A 13,097-nucleotide genomic window follows, 5' to 3' on the forward strand; every position below is an offset into this window, starting at 1 on the left:
TCTGTGTCTCCCTCTTCTCTTGGCCTCTCCCCCACTCATGCTCTGTGTCTCTTTCAAAAAAAAATGAACATTAAAAAAAATTTTAAATAAAAATTTACTTCATGGGAAATGAAGCCACAAAAATAAGGGAGAGTCTATAATGGCAGGTTGAAAGAACAGACCAAACTGAATTGCAGCTGTGAAGGGATCAGATGTTTAGTAAAGTTGATCTCTTCCTTTTTCTGATTTATTCTCTTTACAATTTAGGATCCTTTACAGTGATATGCCTGTACTGGATTAATCTGCACTTTTTTTGAAGTTACAGGAAACATGCGATTATCCTCACTAATGAAAGGGAAGAAAAGTACAGGCAATCCAAAATGGTGGCATACTCCCTGAATCATGGCCAGTTGGCTGTAGGATGTGTTTTGTACTTAAGTTTGGATATGGGTGTGTCTGATTTTCTGGGAATTTACTTCAAAGGGAAGAATGAAATGACACAGTGAAAACTTGGCTCTCTTTGAGCTGGGAAACTCTCCAGTTTTCCTATCCTAACCCCGTTCATTCAGGAAACAGACATGACCTTGCTCAAAGATCTTTCTGAACAAAAAAACTGTGCACTGATCCTTTGTATTTCAAAGGGCTTCCTCACAGAGATATGAGTTGCCTTAAAGCCACAGCAATAATTAAGCTAAGTATTTGATAGTGGTTCTTCTGGGACAGTTGAGTGGACAGACAGATACCAAGCTATCTGCTAGATGGGGCTGAGGGTGAACTGCAGCAAGCTTGTCTTGCAAAGCACTATAGTATTTGTGATAAGCTCAGGTTTATATATAGATTATTTCTCTTATGGACTCTGAAATCATTAGCAAATACTTAACATGCCCAGTTTCTCCATCTATAAAATGGTACCCTGTGGGCTTGTTATGAAGATTAAATGAGCTAATACTCAGTGCTTGGCTCCACACCAGGTACATAGTAAGTGATCAAAATCACATTAGCGATTACTAGAGTCTGTGGACTGAACTTAAAAATGCCTTTCACCCAGAAATGTCTTGTTTTTTTGTAACTATATTCAGCTGCAGTTGTGTTTAGTAAAATGCAATGTCACCTAAAAATATTAATAAATTCATGTATTCAGTAAGGAAATATTAAACAACTACCAGATACTAGGTATCCCTATTCATTCATTCATTCATTCATTCATTCACTCATTCATTTTTGTCATTTATGTATTTTTTCAATCAACTGCTACTGAATGAAAAAGTACCATCATGTGAAAGCCCATGCAATCTATGACACTATAAGTTGTCATGAATAACAACTATAAGTAATGTAAGAAAAAAAAAAAAAAAACTGGACCCTAAGTGGAGGTGGGGCAAAAGGGAATAGAAAATTCAATTTTGAGACAGACGGGACATTTGAATTTGATTTACATAAGAAAAGCTATTAGGTAATTATTGTTACTACTTTTTTTTTTTTTTTTAGTTGTGATAAAGGTATTACAGTGATGTTGGAGAATGGTACACTTAGGAGATTCATGCTGAAATACTTAAGAGTAAAGTGTCATGATGTCTGCAAATTACTTTCAAATGTTTCATGAAAATAGAAACAAATGGGAAAATATTAACAATTTTTAAATATAGGTAAGGGATGTATAACTGATCATTGTATTATTCTTTTATCTCTCTTTATATATGAAGGTTTTCTTAATAAAATTGGGGCAAGGGAGAGGCAAAAATATGGTTCACATACATTTTTAAAAAATTCTATATGGACATAGAATAATCTATTCCAAGTAACTCAGTTGAGAGGAGAAAGCTGAGGCCTGACCGGTTAAGTGACTTATCCAGATAACTGGAAAATGTCAGAGCCAGGTCACTTTCCAGCAGAGCATGTGGTAGTACTCAGCTATCTACGCTTCTCCTTCTACCCTGGTGAAAGTTTCAGAAACAGTGCCTGCAACCACAAGAGAGACAAAGTAACAGAGTGCAAATGGATCAATGAAAATCTATTCACACTAATGGAGAAACAAGTAAGTATCCTCCTGTGATGGGAAGGCAGTAGTGTCATTTTCTTCTAATTATAAAGGCCAACAGAACTTTCTTTACCATAATGGAAAATAGTAGCTATTGGGTGCTGAAAGGAAGTTAGTGTCACAGGAAAATGCCTCCAAATATTCCAACATTATCAACACTAAACTTAATTATATTCATTTCATCTTATCATGCAGCAAAACATCCAACTGAAATTATAACTGATGTCAGAAGTCAAGAGATAAGTTTTGATGATTGAAACCTAATGACTTTTGTTATTGAAAATGATATTTTTCTAGAAGATAGCCAGGGAATTTCAAAGCATTGATGGGGAATGTTTCTGACTTTTCTTAAGTATAAATATAGAACAGCAGCCATTGTCTATAACTCAACTAGAAAGAACTTTCAAGAAACCACAATGGAATAATGGACACATTGAACTTTTAGGATTGGAAAGACAAATTATAATACTCATATTTAGTAAGTCAGGCATAATTCCATGAGGTTAACAATGCATTTTATGTAATCCTCCACAACTTTAAGGCTAGAGGCCAATAGTTTTCAGCTACACATGCAATTTTACAATGTTGCACATCCTTTTTCATTCCACCCACTTGACGCAACAGTTGTAATTTGGCCTTTTCCCCATTCCTCTCACATTCAGGGTCTTCTGTTTAGCTTGCAAACTAAAACTTGGATCTAGGCTATGGGGTACCATATTATTGTGCAAAATTCAAGTTCCCAAATCATCAAAGACACAGACATAGTCCCTATATTGTATGCAAACAAGTGGCAGCAAAAACCAAAATGTGTGTCTCACCGTGTGCCAAGGGAAGAGCTCACACAACTCCATACTAGTCATGGTCTTCACTATCTCCTCCCTGAACTCAAGACTACATCTACAATCTGCATCTCTTAAAAATGATACCTACACATATCTGTATCTATCTACACACACACACACACACACACACACACACGCATATGCACAGATACTGACAGAGACATACACTCACAGATACACACACACATTTTTACCTCTGTGGCAACAAGGAAAAAATGTCTTCTCTGTTTTCTGTAGTAAACTATGTCCATCTTGCCACAACATTCATGCAACTTGTCTCATGTCATATACAGATTTCCCCTGGGTTTGTGCTGTTGTGCTGAATGTGGGTCATTAGAAAATAACCACAAATCCAGATCTTGCAAAGTAGAAGGGGCTTCTTTGATTCTATTTTTAGTTGATTAGTCAGTGGTGTTTGGGTGAGATAGATCCCCCCGCCCCCGAGGACTTTAATTTTACATAATGTAAGTTTGCATCCCAAACAATTCACATAAAAATACAAAAGCACTGTCTCATTTTTGTCTCATATTAGTTACTATTTCAAGATATATTACACTAAACAAATAAAAAGCAGCCTTTCAAACACAGTTCATTAAAAATGTGTCTACGGAGTAGTATGATTAAAATTAAATACATCATATACCATTTCCCATTCTATCGAACAAAATGAGAAAAACTTCCATTTTAAAAAATTTTTTTTTTCAACGTTTATTTATTTTTGGGACAGTTAGAGACAGAGCATGAACGGGGGAGGGGCAGAGAGAGAGGGAGACACAGAATCGGAAACAGGCTCCAGGCTCTGAGCCATCAGCCCAGAGCCCGACGCGGGGCTCGAACTCACGGACCGCGAGATCGTGACCTGGCTGAAGTCGGACGCCCAACCGACTGCGCCACCCAGGCGCCCCGAAAAACTTCCATTTTTAATCACTCACTGTAGAATATCTATTATACAGAGGGGCGCCTGGTTGGCTCAGTCAGTTAAGCATCTGACTTTGGCTCAGGTCATAATCTCCCAGTCCATGAGTTCGAGCCTTGTGTTGGGCTCTGTGCTGACAGCTCAGTCTGGAGCCTGCTTCAGATTCTGTGTCTCCCCCTGTCTCTCTACCTCTCCCCCCCCCCATCTCAAAAATAAATAAAACATTAAGAATTTTTTTTTTAAAAAAAGAATGCATATTATACAGAAATGGGGGAACAAGGGCATGCTTTCTGGAAAGAGCTAGAGCTAAACATGGGTATTTTGGCTAGCAGTACAATCCTGCATAATGCTGCATTCTTCAGTGTGTCAGCAGTTCAAAGCAATACTCTGTTCTTTGGATCACTTATCCATTATTACTTCAGACAATGAGTATCTGATACAAAATAAAAGTGATGGATGCAGAGTGAACTGGTGAGTGTGTTCTGAGTAAGAACAAACGGGAACAACACTGTGGTTCACTGCCTAATGAAATTACTTTTGGGTATTTAAATACATCTTACATTATGTTATGCATGGATTGTTGACCTGAATTCTGGAAATCAGCCCTGGAAAATTAACTGTTTCTACCCCATGAAGACATTATTTAAATCTCCTTCATTGCATATTGGAAACAATTATTAAAGTTCCTCATATTTGCACTTGAGGCATCAATACTTTAGAGTCATCATTTTAAAATTCATCTGGCATTCATTTTTCTTCCCCCCACCCCACTTTTTTTAAATAAAAAGGGCAGAGAACAAGGATGGAAAGAGCAAATATATGTCTTCCAAGATACTGCATAATAAACATTCCTGTTTGAATCTGAAATCATGAATTTTGGACCGGAAGATGATTCATCATTTCTTGAAAAAACAATTTTTTGTAGATGTATGCTCTTCTTGGCATCTGGTTACCTACCTGTCTCCTGCAGCTAAAGCCATGAAACTCTCTGACTTGCCATAACATTCGTGCTCATAACCCCATGTTGTCAAGGAGTGAGATGCTAAGTAATATTTTCCTCATCTGTCCAAAATCAAGTTTGATCATTTCACTCCTCTACTAAACCATTCTCAGTCTTTATCCCCCACATATGTCATTCCTACATAACAAAGATCCAACTCTGCAGTTTTATATCAAAGTTCTATGATTTCAGAGCTCTGTATGAAGATCCATTTTCTCAGGAAAAAGAAACTTATAGGGGCGCCTGGGTGGCGCAGTTGGTTAAGCGTCCGACTTCAGCCAGGTCACGATCTCGCGGTCCGTGAGTTCGAGCCCCGCGTCAGGCTATGGGCTGATGGCTCAGAGCCTGGAGCCTGTTTCCGATTCTGTGTCTCCCTCTCTCTCTCTGCCCCTCCCCCGTTCATGCTCTGTCTCTCTCTGTCCCAAAAATAAATAAACGTTGAAAAAAAAATTAAAAAAAAAAAAAAGAAACTTATATTTAGCTCAGTTCTCATCTTTATCTAAACAATATTCTAGTGGATTTGTGGACTGGTTATAAACAGGAAAAAAGAAAGTAGAATTTTGGTGAATAATTCATTGTGTGTAAGCTGGATTTTTGGGAGACTTCTCAGTACTTTACTTTTAACAAACTATCAATTCTTTTCCAGGAACCCCTATATTCTTAGAGGATTGAGATTTGGGGAAAGCAAGGTATAAAATGCAGAGTAAAATTCCTCTGAACTATACTGAGTTGTTAGGATTTACTCTCTCAAAAGGTATGGATCACTTTCAAAACTCATTTCACTGTCAGACTTTGGGACATTATCTGTCAAGCCTACAGACACATATTTCAATAAGTCTCTTATATTTGGATACCAGTCCCTTGCTACTTATTCTGAAAGAATAGATATTAAAGCTATTTTTTCAAGAATAAAAGGGCAAATTTACATCTTTTATTTATTCAATGAATGTTCTACAGGGAAAATTTACTAAAAGTTTCAAAAAATATATTAATAACAATGATCATAGTAATTAATCACTTCTAGAATGACCAATTAGAGCTCTACGAGGTAACTTAAATTTGGGAATTACCATGACAAGGGAATCAATATGTGATGAATGTATTTCTACTTGCCAATTCAAAATAAATTTCCTCAAACAGATTAAAATTCTCAAGTGTCAAATTTGTTAAGTACATTCATCTCAAGAGATAAATTATAATTAAACTACTATTAAATGTCCAGCTTGTCTAGTGTGCTATTTAGAATGAAATATTTTGCCTCTAATGAGGGAAGGCTAGAGAAGTTTTGATAAATTTCTGTTTCAAGGATTTAAGTGCATTGCAGCTGAATTTCATATAATTCATCTATTAAGGTCTCGACATGCACAGTCCTAGGCTCTGGAAAATGAAGATTTGGGTTCTGGATAGACAAAGCTGACAGCTTTTCTGAGCCTGAATGTGTTTTGACAGTGAGGTCCCACAAGAGAGAGAAAGATACCAATGAATTGGGGGCCTGTAGAGAAAGAGGGAAGGAAGAAGGGATTTCCCAGTGGGTGACTATACTGAGAAGTGATGTAGGGGGAATGAATTAGCGAGGTACTCCAAGTGATATGTGTATAATAATCCTTCTCTGATAACTCAAATCTTTTGTAAAATTCTCATGTTTGGTGTGAGATAGTGAAGATGATTTGGAGAAACACATAGTCTGCTACTGAGAAGAAAGACACGGCATAACATAATTTATTGCCTATCTCTCTACTTGACCAAGAGCTATTTGTGCTCAGGGACTATGTGTTTTGTTGCTATAACCACAGTCTTTTACATGGTGCCTAGTCTATACAAGATGATTAATACATATTAGTTGAATTGAACTAAATATGTAAATACATGAGGCTGGCATCCTGTAGGCTGTTTTCATTTTCTGTTTTTTTCTGAATGGGAGGTTCCTACTAACAGACATCAAGGAACGCCCTTATGTAGCAAATTTGAATGGTGTCAGCTAAAATATGCAGTGAATATATCTTTCCAGGCTCCAATTTCCTGTCAGCTTTTCAAAACAGACAGATTGTCTTTTTCATTCAGGAGAAGCAGGGGGAGGTGAGGAATAGACTTCACCCTGTCTGAACTGCTCACTCACCTTGTTGGATATTTGAGAACCACTGAATGGCTCAAGAGGTGCCACAAGAAAACAGTGTTGATCCTACTCTGCCTGGTTCCTGTAAAAGAAAAAAAATACATATTTTTTCTGAGCTCTCTTACCAAGTGTTAGGTTTAACATCTGGCACCAACAAACCTGCAAAAAGATAATAAAATGTGTTTGGGGACTTGCAGGCCCAGAGATGAGGATAATTTGTAGACCCAATTTCTAATAGTGCAGGGGGAAATGCTTTCATCTGAATCACTGATGTGATCAAATAAAAATGAGCGAATACTCGCCAATTGCTAAAGCAATTTATCTCTCCAAATGTATTCGAAATGTTAATTTTATCAGGGTGCAAGCTGCTAAAATGCAGCTAGTAGATCATTAAATTTCAATAGGGAATAGACTTCATATTTAACATAAACAGTCAAGTCATTTTGGCTGCCTGCATCTTGTGCCACATTTAGAAAGCCTTCTGTGTAACCATAGGAACGGTTTTGCTTAAGCACGGTTGCTTGTGTAAATCCAATTCATTCTGAATTAGCTGGAGAAAAAAAAAAGGGGGGGGGGAGGGTTGCCTGATTTGTTTCTGTCCATTGCTTCCCAAGTTGCCTCTTAAAACATGCAAAGAGAAAATTAAAAATGATTTTTTTCTTTCCTCTTTTTGGAGAGTAGGGCAGGGATGAGATTGGGAGGCAGAATTCTTCTGACAACATTGGCATGATGGAGAATAAAAAATAATGAAGTGGTCTTCGATAGCTCAAAATCTTTGCTGCTTAATTAGGCACTTTTACCATTTGGAAAATTTCCTATGCTTATCGTTTTCTTCATTTAGAGTAATCTTCCTTAATAGAAGTGATTTAGGAACACACTCTTCCTGGATATAATTTTACACATGGCATAAAATCCCAAAAGAAATTTATTGGTGTTAAGAAACTCTTCTTTTTGTTCTAGGGGATTTTAGAAGCTATCAGCCACGCACACCATATAGCGAATTAGATTAATCTTATTATTTTCCTTTCAACACCTAGATTGAAGCAGCTAATTGGAGGGAGATTTAGAGGAGAGGATATTTTCCCACATTGTGAACTGAGGAGAAAGCAGGTTTTGATAGGTTGACCCAGGGGGAATGTTTAAGGCAGCCAGAGGGAAGTGAGAAGATAGTGATTTTCCAGAGAAATAAGAGAGAGCTCTTTCTCCTGTGCGTCTTTCCCCTGTCTGGAAAACTCTTTCAACATTGTTAACCCATTGGCATCCTTCTTATCTTCATGGCCCAGTTCAAATTTCATTGGCTCCAAGATACTTTCTCTGGCCTCTACCTCTCAGTAGCAATCATTGTTTCCTTTATTAACTTACTGTGCATTGCAGATACTTCTGTGTAAGCCATAAATTCTTCCTCCTTACTTTACAAGTGCTTGTTTAATTACCTATCTCCCACCCCAGAGTATAAGTTATTGTGGATAGGAATGCTTCTGCTTCTGCTTCTGCTTCTGCTTCTTCTATGCCACCTAAAGTCTAAGGCATTGCATTTAGTGATTCCTAAAGAAATGTTTTTGACTAATTATGAAAGGAAAGACTGAAAGGCATAGGGATGTCAAGGGCAGGCATAGCCTGTTTTATAGTTTTATCTTGCTTAGAGGTAGAAGGTGGTACGGCAGAGGATAATTATGGAAATTTGGAGGAAGAGAGGGAAAAGTAATGGGAAAGGGAAGGTTACTGAATTCATAAAATATGCCAGACATTGTAATATCAACCCAAAGAGGATACCTTTAGTGGGCTGAAAAATGTTCCCCACCCAAACATATACACATCCTAATCTATGGAAAGTGTAAATGTTACCTGATTAGGAAATAGGGTCTTTGCAGATATGACTAAATTAAGGATCTTCAGATGGTGAGATTATTTTTTTTAAGATTTTTAAAAAAGTAATCTCTACACCCAACATGGGGCTCAAACTTACAACCCTTAGATCAAGAGTTATATGCCCTTCCAACTGAGCCAGCCAGGGGCCCTGAAATTATTTTGAAAATCTGGGTTAGTACTAAAAGTAATCACAAGTGTCTTTATAAGAAAGATTTCAAAGAGATCATATGGACAAAAGAAGAGAAAGCAAAGATTAGAGTGATGTGGTCACAAGCAATGGGGATGCCAATAGCCACAAGAAACTGGAAGATGCAAAAGAAAATTCTACCCGAGAGTCTCCATGGGGTGCATCATCCTGCCCACACCTTGGTTTTAGCTCAGTAATACTGACTTTGGACTTCTGGCTTCCAGAACTCTGAGAGAATAAATTTCTGGGTTTACTAAGGCATGGAGTTTGTACTAATTTATTACAAAAGCCAGAAGAAACTAATACAATACCCCATAGAACCCCATTTATAAAGGAAGAGAAAATCAAATTCAAGAAAGGGTCAGCAACTTCACCAAGTGTACATTAAGAATCATTGCTGGAGTTGGGACTCAAATCCAAGTTTGACCAACCTCAAAGCTGCTTAGACACTTTTTCTCATCCAGCATGTATCAAACTTCCTCCAAGTCAAATTGTTTTATTCAGTCAATATGACATTGGTCCATGGGCTGAGACACTACAAGTGGATTTCCTCCTGCAGCAAAATAGAAATAGAGATTTAAATTAGTTAATAATTTAGGTAAACCTCTAGGCTTCTCTCACAATTTTGTTTTTATTGGGATTTAATTCACATACAATACTATAGTAGTTTCAAGAGCACAACATACTGATTCTACACTTGTGTGCATTGCAAAATGGTCACGATAAAAAGTCTAGTACCTGTCACCATACAAAATTAATACAATGTTATTGATTATATTCTCAATGTTACACATTCTCATGACTTATTTATTTTATAACCGGAAGTCTGTACTTCTTGATCCTCTTCACCCATTTCACTCTCCCAATCACTTTCCCTCTGGTAACAACCAATCAGTTCTTGTATCTAAGAGATACAAGTTTTGTTTGCTTGCTTGTTTTTGTTTTTTAAAATCCACATATAAGTTAAATCGGGTATTTGTCTTTCTCCATCTACCTTACTTCACTTAGCATAATATCCTCAGGGCCCATCCACATTGCCAGATATGGCAAGATTGCACTCTTTTTAATGGCTGAATAATTCCATTGTGTGTGTGTGTGTGTGTGTGTGTGTGTGTGTGTGTATACACACACATATATATGATCGGATATCCATTCATCTATCCATGGACACTGAGGTTGCCATATCTTGACTATTATAAATAATTCTTCAATGAACATGAAAATACTTGTCTCTTTGAATTAGTGTTTTCATTTTCTTTGGATAGTTATTCAGTAGTAGAAGTTCTGGATCACATGATAGTTCTATCTTTAATTTTTTGAGGAACCTCCTTTCTATTTTTCATAAAGGCTGCACTAGTTTGCATTCCCAACAAAAATGCACAAGGTTCTCCTTTTCTACACATCCTTTACAATATTTGTTATTTCTTGTCTTTTTGAGAATAGCCATTCTGACAGATGTGAGGTGATACCTCATTATGGTTTTTATTTGCATTTCCCTAATGATTAGTGATGATTAGTAATTTTGAGCAGTTTTTCATGTGTCTGTTGCCCATCTGTATGTCTTCTTTGCAAAAATGTCTATTCAGATCCTTTGGTCATTTTTTAAGCAGAGTGTTTGGTTTTTTTGTTACTGAGTTGTGTGAGTTCTTTATATATTTTGGATATTAGCCCCTTATTGGATATATTATTTGTAAATATCTTCTCCCATTCACTAGGTTGTTTTTTCATTTTGTTCATGGTTTCCTTTGCTGTGCAGAACCTTTTTAGTTTGATGTAGCCCTACTTGTTTACTTTCAGTTTCACTTCTTCTTTTTTTAGTTCCTTTAGGTTAAATTATTTACTTGATATTTCTCTTGTTTCTACTTACCAGTAGGCCTATATTGCTATATACTTCCCTCTTAGAACCACTTTTGCTGTATCCCATAGATTTTGGTATGTTGCATTTCTGTTTTCATTCATCTCCAGGCATTCTTAAATTACTTTGATTTCTTCTCTGAACCAGTAGTTATTCAGTAACATGTTTAATTTCCATGTATTTGTAGTTTTTCCAGTTTTATTCTTGTAATTGATTTTTAGTTCCATACCATTGTGGTCAGAAAAGATGCTTGATATGATTTCAAGCTTTTTGAATTTATTGAGACTTCTTTTGTGGCCTAACACGTGATATGTCTTAGAGAATGTTCCATGTGCACTTGAGAAGAGTATTTATTCTCCTGCTTTTGGAGCATGGAATGTTCTGTACATCTCTATTAAGTCCATCTGGTCTAATGTGTCATTTCAGGCTAATGCTTCCTTATTGATTTTTCTGTCTGGATGATCTACATCAATATCCATTGATGGAAGTGGGGTGTTAAGTCTCTTATTATTATCATTTTGGTTCTTCTATGTTGGATGCATATATATTTATAAATGTTATATCTTCTTGCCGGACTGACCCCTTTATCATTATGTAATATCCTCACTGTCTTTTATTACAGTCTTTGTCTTAAAATCTGTTTTGTCTGATATGAGTATAGCTACACCAGCTTTCTTTTCATTTTCATTTTCATAGAATAACTCTTTTCATCCCTTTACTTTTATTTTGTGTGTGCTCTTACTTCTGAAGTGAGTCTCTTGTAGGCAGTATATAGATGTATCTTGGAGTTTTTTATTTTTATTTTAGTCCCTTCAGCTATCTTATGTCTTTTGATTGGAGAATTTAGTCCATTTATATTTAAAGTAATTATTGATAGGTATGCACTTACTGACATTTGTTACTTGTTTCCTGGCCAATTGTGTAGTTCTTCTCTGTTCTTTTCTACTTCTCTCTATCCGTTCCCTTGTGGTTTGATGCCCTTTCTCACTGTTATATTTAAATTCCTTTCTCATTTTCTTCTGAGTATTTACTATAAGTTTTTGCTTAGTGGTTACTGTGAGGTTCACATATAACACCCTCTATGTATATAACAGTCTATTTTAAGTTTATAGCAACTTAAATTTGAACACATTCCAAAACTCTACAATTTTACTAATCTCCCACTACATTTTAGGTTCTTGAAGTCACATTTCACATCTTTTTATTTTATGTATCCCTTAACTAATTATTGTAGTTTTCGTTCATTTTACCACTTTTGTCTTTGAAACTTCCTAGTAGCTTTATAAATGATTAAACCATTATTTTAAGTATATACTTACCTTTTGAGTGACATTTTTACTTTTGCATGTTTCCTTATCACTAATTGGTGCTATTTCTTTTCAGCATAAAGAAGTCTCTTTAACATTTCTTGTAAGGCTACTTTAATAGTGATGAACTCCTTTAGCTTTTGTTTGCCTGGAAAACTCTTTATCTTTCCTTCAATTCTAAATGATAATCTTGCCAGGTCAGGTATTCTTAGCTGAATGCTTTTCTTTTCAACATTTTTAATATGCCATCCTACTTCCTCCTTGCCTGCAAATTTTCTACTGAGAAATCTTCTGATAGCTTTCTGGAGTTTCCTTTGTATTCAGCAATTTGTTTTCTCTTGCTGCTTTTAAAATTCTCTCTTTATCTAACTTTTGACATTTTAATTATAATGTGTCCTGGTGTGTATCTCTTTGGGCTCATCTTAATTGGAATTCTCTGCACTTCCTGAACCTGGATATTTTTGTTTCCTTCCATGGGTTAGGGAAGTTTTCAGCCATTCTTTCTTCAAATAAGGTGCCTGCCCCTATCTCTCACTCTTCTCCTTCTGGGACCCCTAAAGTGCAAATGTTAGTACTAGACTAGAAGTTCCTTAGATTTTTCTTATTTCTTTTTCTTTCTGTTTCTCTGGATGAGTTCCACCACTTAGTCTTCCAGCTTGCTGATCTATACTTCTGTTTCACCCAGTTTGCTGTTAAACCCCTTTAGTGTATTTTTCAGTTGACTTATTGTATTGTATTCTTTGGCTCTGTGACTTTTGTTTGGTACTTTCTAATAATTTATCTCTCCATTGAAGTTTTCACTGTGCTCATCCATTCTTTTCCTGAGATCAGTGACCATCTTTATGACAATTACTTTGAAATCTTTATTAGAATTCTAAGATAGATTACTTATCTCTTTTCTTTTCTGAGGTTTGTTTTATTCTTTCACTTAGAACATATTTCTCTGTTTCTTCATTTTGCTTGACTCTTTGTATTTGTTTGTGTGTGTTAA

General features: G+C 36.1%; 1 long non-coding RNA gene across 1 annotated transcript; it reads right to left on the bottom strand.

Moving 5' to 3' along the window:
- Positions 1 to 7: 7 nt before the first annotated feature.
- On the bottom strand, positions 8 to 9,490 carry LOC123611229. The gene is made up of 3 exons (XR_006718494.1): positions 9,376 to 9,490; positions 6,892 to 6,970; positions 8 to 50 (listed from the first exon to the last, which is right to left on the bottom strand). It is a non-coding gene; the product is annotated as an uncharacterized LOC123611229 (long non-coding RNA).
- Positions 9,491 to 13,097: the final 3,607 nt, after the last annotated feature.

Source organism: Leopardus geoffroyi, chromosome C2 (genome assembly GCF_018350155.1).
Source record: "Leopardus geoffroyi isolate Oge1 chromosome C2, O.geoffroyi_Oge1_pat1.0, whole genome shotgun sequence".
In the NCBI taxonomy this organism is placed as follows: domain Eukaryota; kingdom Metazoa; phylum Chordata; class Mammalia; order Carnivora; family Felidae; genus Leopardus; species Leopardus geoffroyi.